Source organism: Podarcis pityusensis, assembly GCF_964106645.2.
Source record: "Podarcis pityusensis genome assembly, chromosome: 10".
Taxonomy (NCBI): domain Eukaryota; kingdom Metazoa; phylum Chordata; class Lepidosauria; order Squamata; family Lacertidae; genus Podarcis; species Podarcis pityusensis.
In genome coordinates, this window is record NC_138035.1 from 40551674 (window position 1) to 40558189 (window position 6516).

The 6516-nt window shown below is 39.3% G+C and overlaps 1 long non-coding RNA gene across 1 annotated transcript; it reads right to left on the reverse strand.

Annotated features, from left to right (window-relative positions):
* Positions 1-210: 210 nt before the first annotated feature.
* On the reverse strand, positions 211-4377 carry LOC308457587. Its single transcript, XR_013977020.1, has 4 exons — positions 3685-4377; positions 2991-3142; positions 2182-2306; positions 211-522 (listed from the first exon to the last, which is right to left on the reverse strand). It is a non-coding gene; the product is annotated as an uncharacterized lncRNA (long non-coding RNA).
* Between the last annotated feature and the right edge of the window lie 2139 nt (positions 4378-6516).

Below are 6516 nucleotides of genomic sequence, written 5' to 3' on the forward strand. Positions count from 1 at the left end.
TATTTTAAAGATGCCCAGACTGCATTTTCAACCATCTTATACATGACATTACAGAAAAATATCCTCTCTCACTATGTAAACTATCTTCTTATGAGTTCCTTTTTTAAGAGTCACGCTGCATTTTTCAAATTCAGAATCTCCAAAGTCCTTTCCTCTGTGATTCAAGGAACAAAGGAACAAGTTTTATAATATATATAATCAACAGCTGGTTCCAGGCACCATTAGTGATGTGATCAGCCATTAACAGAAGACTCATAGCGTGGTGTTATCTCTATTTTAAACAAAGCAGAGATGTAGACTCCAGTTCACCTCAATGAAGTGCCAAATACTGTTTTTTCTAAACTGAAAGTTTTAGAAGATAGAACATTGTATAGCTTTCAGAATCTGAGACACAGAGGTTCATGTACAGTCCTTTACTATGAAAAGTCAACACTACCATGAAAACAGTTATGGTTGGTTCCCCCCTTTTCTTTTTATTGCCAAGTTTGGCTTGGATGAATTATTGCCTTGAATTATATACTCCTGAAAATGAAATTGCAAAAGAGACATTGATTACAGTGTCATTATCTTGTGCCACTAAGATAAATTTAGCATCATAAATTGTTCTAATATATTAAGAGCCTGACACAAATTGACAAATGGAAGGAAATGAAAAGTGGAGACCTACTTTCCATCTGCTGTTGTGACAAAGGAGAGATTATCACCTTTACATTTTTATTTATGCAAAGTAGTCAACAAAATAAAAAGTTTTAGATTGATTTCACCTTCAATTTCCTCTGCTTCATCTTGATGTAAACAATGAAAAACCATTAAAGCTATTTTAATGTTTTTCTAACTTTAAGTGCATTTTTTCTCCATAGGAGAACATCCCTAGGAAGCCCTGGGGATGAAAATAGCTAGAAAATGGAATCAAACCAAATCAAATGAATTATCAGTGTATACGTGACTGAAGGAAAAGCAGATGTTTCAACTGCAGCAGCAGAGATAATTCAGCATGTGTAAGAATTAATTTTGTTCTGTGTTAGTCAGCTGCCCAAGAGATGGCTGGAGATTCTGGAGCAAACCAGGGAAGGTGTCATCAACTTTAATGAGGTAGCACAAGCTCTGATAGGCTGCCTAGCTGTGAGTAGGTTGAATCTAACCCTACTTCCAACAAGGACTGTCAAAAGGAAGCCCCCCCCCCACGTCTTTCTGCTCAAGTTATTGTTTTGTTCAGCTCCCCTCCCTCCAGTAAAGTTTTACCAGGATTTACTCTTTGTACTCCGTCTATTTTAGCTGCCCCTGCTAACAGCAACTACTAGTATTTTGAATTGCCCCACCTCTGAATGCACTGTATTCAGAACAAAGTTGGGATAATTGGGTTTGTGGTAGTCTCTTCTGGTCTCCTCAGATCAGCACCCCAGTTATAGTCCTCAGCCTTGTCCTGAATAGGACAAAAGAAGAGGGTGGGGGCATCCAAATCTGCAAGTTTATAGGGTCCAAATATCCAGGCAAAATTGCATTTATTTGTTTATTTTAAAAGCTGAGTTGTTTTTCTTCTGGAGATGGATGGGAGGGGCCTGGCCATAGGGATTATGTATTGCACAAATATCTGATTGGACACAACAGGGGAGATTGATAGAAATATATCCAAAAGTCTCTGTAATTACAAACTGAAGGACATGAAGGAGGGGAGCAGCAGAGAATGTGACTCAAGATTTTGGGAAGAAATTAAGTTAAATTAAATACCCTTACAGTTCGGTCAGGGCAGTGTCCTTCTCACCTTAATAGAGCAGCCTCCTTTACTAAAAGGATAATAAGGTTAGGAGTTGTCGTCATTTTTGAATTTGTGCAATTCATAAAAGGGTTATAAATCCTGTTTGTGTGTGACATCAAAAGGTGGTGTTTGAAACAGGCTTGTCCTGTATTAAAATAACTGTTCTTTTTTTCCCTTGTTTTTTAAAAAAACATCCTAACTATTCAAAATTAAGTATTTCATATTGTTCAGCTTTAAAATGGCTAAATGAAGGCAGACAGTGCTGAGACCATAGGCTCTGCAAGATCATTCCAGCATTTTGTGAGATATATCATCTACCCCACATGGCTCTCAATCCTGTGTCATAAACACGTTGCACCCACCTTAAAACATCCACACACTTAACACATCTTAACTTGACTCTACATCAAAACTCAGATACTTACACCTCACTGTGAAGCCAAGTGGGGACAATGGGATGTGATCACACTCAAAGAGCTGGCACATTATGACAAATATCATCAGCAGTTTGTCCATTTCCTGCTGCCTTTAGGCTGTCTGGCATGCAAGCCTGTGAACAGAACAGGGAATATCCAGGATGAAAACTGCTAACTAGATTTGCTCATGACGCTATGGCAGAGCACAGAGCTTGGAAAGTGATTATGGCCTAGTGGCCATGTTATAACACACATCTGGTGGTGTCAAACTTCATATCCGTGTCTATGTCTGCCATAAATGTACAGAGATTGTGCTGCTTGAATCATTTCATGTAGAAACAACAACCCATTTGCTCAGCTAGGATGTGTAGATCTAGGTTTATACACTTCTGCTATATATTCATGTTACCTATTATGTTAAAAGCTTTGGTTGCTTGACCTGGTATGATCTAAAAAGCCAGATATTTTAAGAAAGGATGGTGGAAGCAAGCATGAATGTCTGCTTTAGTTGGACAGACACTTTGCTAAAGAGCAGGGTTTTTTTGTTGCTCTAAGGAAAATTGTTACTATATATCCTCTCTACAAGGGGGACTTGGGACAAAATGGCACAGTGTGGAGTGGTCCTGGTCTGGGTTCCAATCAATAAATCATCCCCTACACCAGGATACTCCAGTCTATTCCATGTCTCCCTGGAAATCAGCATTCCATAGCCAGTGGCTGTATTCAGTCCTCATTAAATTCTCATTGAACCCTCATTGAATCAAAATGCTCTCCATTTCCCCCCCCCCCCCACACAAAAAGATTTATTTGTACTGTACCTCAGTGTATCTAGGGATGGGCAGAACTGTTCAGTTCTCATGTAATGGAAAACTCCCCATTCACACTGCTGGAAACAATGGATGAACTGAAATGCAGCTTTCTTTTGCAATGTTCACACCCCCGAATATGACAACGCAGTTCTCCAACTCCCCTGAAATATTTCATAAATCATCTCATCATGCATGACTGCCATGTTACACGTATAGAGAATGGAAGGGGCATGTCTCCCCTCCATTTCACAAATTGTTGTACTTGCCCACTATATACTGGGATTTTAGCTCATAGTTTGAGAGAGGAATTTATGACCCTCCAGATGTTTTTTGCACTGCTACTACCATCATCCAGGACTAGGGCTGGGGGAGAAATTTGATTCAGATTGCATTCAAAGGCAAACTAAACTAATCCAAATGTTCTGAAACAATATGGGAACCAAAACACAGCCAACCTTTAAAATTCACACTTTCCTGAATTTTGCAGTGCCATTCTCCAGCCAAGTAATGTTTACACAAATGCATGTATTGGGGTAACGTGTCCATCAAAATTTATGTATTAGTAATTAGACACGGAGAGACAGCAGGACTGTGCAAGGTGCCCCAACTATAGAATTGGAGATATCGAGAGAGATATAGCCGCACCGCCAGCATATCTCTTCTTTCTCGTATCTAGGGATGCAAGAAGGGCCTTTAAACTCACCAGAAGCTCGGCTCTTCCCTCGCCGGTCCTGGATGGAGCCTTTAGAAGGGTCCCGTATGCTCAGAGACTTTGCACCTCTCCATTGGGAGAGATAGGAAGCTCAGAACACTTGTTCTTTACATGTCCCTTTTATAAAGAGGCACGCAGTAAGTTCATTGATCCCCTACTGGTGAGGCTCGCCGACCTCCCGCAAAAGCAAAAATTTGACCTTTTGCTGTTGGGCAAAGATCAGAAGATGACCTGGATGGTCGCCAGATTCTGTGTACAGATCTGTAGGCACAGACCATCGCCCAACTCAAAATAGTCCGGCATGAAAAGCCCCAAACACGGTTCCATGGGTGATTCTGAGTCAACTCCCTGGGACAGTTTATTGTTGTACATTGTTTCTAAATTTAGTGTTGTACATTGTTTTAATTGTCCATTTTAACCATATTTGCACAGCAGTTTTTAATGTTGTGAGTGTCCTCTATTTAAGAGGCTTCTACTCTGCAGCCTCTTATAGTTGTTTTATCTGTGAGTCTTTTAGTTCTTATGCTCTTACAGTTGTTTTAACTGTGTGTCCTTGTTGGTTTTTAGCTCTTATCTGTTTTAATTATTAGTTTTTTATCCATCCATTATCTGTGTTTAATCTTGTATTTTATTTGGATGTTTTATGCCTGTTTCCTTGTCCTCATTTGCCCTAACAATTATCGGTCAAAAAATCCTAACTGATATTTTATCTAATTGTTTTTTTAATCCTGGTCTGTGACCATAATAAAGCTCAATTCATGTATTTTGTGTGTGTGTGTGTGTGTGTGTGTATCCGTACAAAAATACATTGTGGAATAATTCTTTGTGGAATAATTCTTTGTGAAAATGTGCACGTTAAAGAAAAGTTAAAAGAAATGTGAACATTGGGAGACCATTCCCATTCAAATGCAGACTTGTCTTTCCCTATCCCTGGCCGGCGTTTTCTGGGGCTGATGGGTATTGTAGCTGGAAAACATCTGGAGGGCTGCAGGTTCCCCATGTCTCCTTTATTGCTCAGTTCACAGCCTAACACACTTGTATAACAGAGAATGGTTAAAGCAAAAGCCCTTGCAATGAACTACAAAAATGCTTTTTATCTGATGGTCCTGAATCTTTCTGACTCTACACATGGGATTACTTAGTAATATGAACCCATCCATTGTAGAACTATTGAAATGTTCTTCTATAGCTAACAGGGTTCTTTCCAGCATTTTCACGGGACCAACATTTCAGGTCAGACAAAGTAGCTTGGAAAATCTTAGATTCTGTATAAAAATCTGTTACATTCTTATAGAAATAAAACCCTTTTCTCAGTTCCCAAAGAAGAAGATATAAAAACATAACTTTCAGCCTCTTCCACATGAACTTCCAGTGTCTCACCACTTCATTTTCTCAGTTTGTCCTCTAACTATACAGCCCCTTGGTAATTTCTGACTTGCATTTCTTTTCTATTTTTTTCCTGAAAAATTACAGACCCATCTGTTCAGTTCCACACATTTATGAGGAGCTGATTGAGTGCAGAAGATGAAAGAATTCTCGTAAGATGTCCTGGGTCTGTGGAAAACTATTTTTCAGGAAGCAAAGTTTTGTTCTTAAGGAAACCAAGGCTATTTTCATTTTAATCTGAATGGAAAGTTAATTTGGCTCAAATGCATCATAAATATTCTGAACTGACTCCTTCCACTCACCTCAAAGTTAAAAATGCACTCCTGGGCTTCCATATCCCAGTCCTCCAATTAGCTTTGACGGGAACCCATAGTTCAGTGATAGAACACACAATTTGCATGCAGAAAGTCTCATGTTCAGTCAGTGACATGTTCATATAGTGCTGGGAAACAGAGAAATCTCAGAGCATTGCTGCCAGTCAGTGTAGACCAGGGGCATCTGATTGGCTACTGTAAGAACAGGATGCTGGGCTAGCCATTGCTTTGATCCAGGCTCTTCTTATAGTGGGGAACTGCAGGCCTGGGGGCTAAATGTCGCCCTCCAGGCCTCTGAATCTGGCTCTCAGGACTCTCCAAAGGCCCTACACTTCATTGATTTCGGTCCGCATCCTTCTTGGTTTATTTTTTTCATCTTTTGCCATGTTGGAATGTGCCCTTGATCTTTCATAATGCCTTTTGCTTGCTGCTTTGATGGGTGATTAGATAAATGGAACGTGTGTAAGTGGAGGGGTGCCTGTACGTACAGCTAATTAGGGCAGGAATGCAGATTACAATTTGCTTATTAAATATTCTTCCAAGAAGACTTGGGTTGTAAGTCAAAATGGTAAAGCAACATTGAAGAGTTTCTGCTTTCATGAAGAAAAACAAACAGATAATGTCTACAAACATGTAATTTCGTATTAGCAACTTTAGAAATCCTGGCAAAGAGGGAGATAGAACATCCAAAGTAAGCTGCTGGGTTAACTATTACAAATAGGTTATGAATTATATGGAGTTCAATGTTTGTTTCTTCTAGGTTCTGTGAAATATTTTCTAGGCAGGAAATAATCTCACCAGGAAATAATCTCACCTCCATCTTTGGTGGAGACAGATGTCCTATACAAGGATGACTCACAAAACATAAAATTCAGGTTCACATTTGTGTATATCAGGTGTGTGGGTGTGTTTAATTGGTTTTAAATTATTTCCCCCAATGTTTTTAGCTGTTCTTATTTTATCTGTTAGCTGCATTGAGTCCCTGTCACAGAAAAAGGCAAGGTATAAATAAATATATAGTCATTTTATATAAATAGAATGTTGCTAAGTTGGTCATAGAAAGGTGCCTTATACTGAATCAGACCATTGGCCCATCTAACTCTGTACTGTGCACACTGACTGG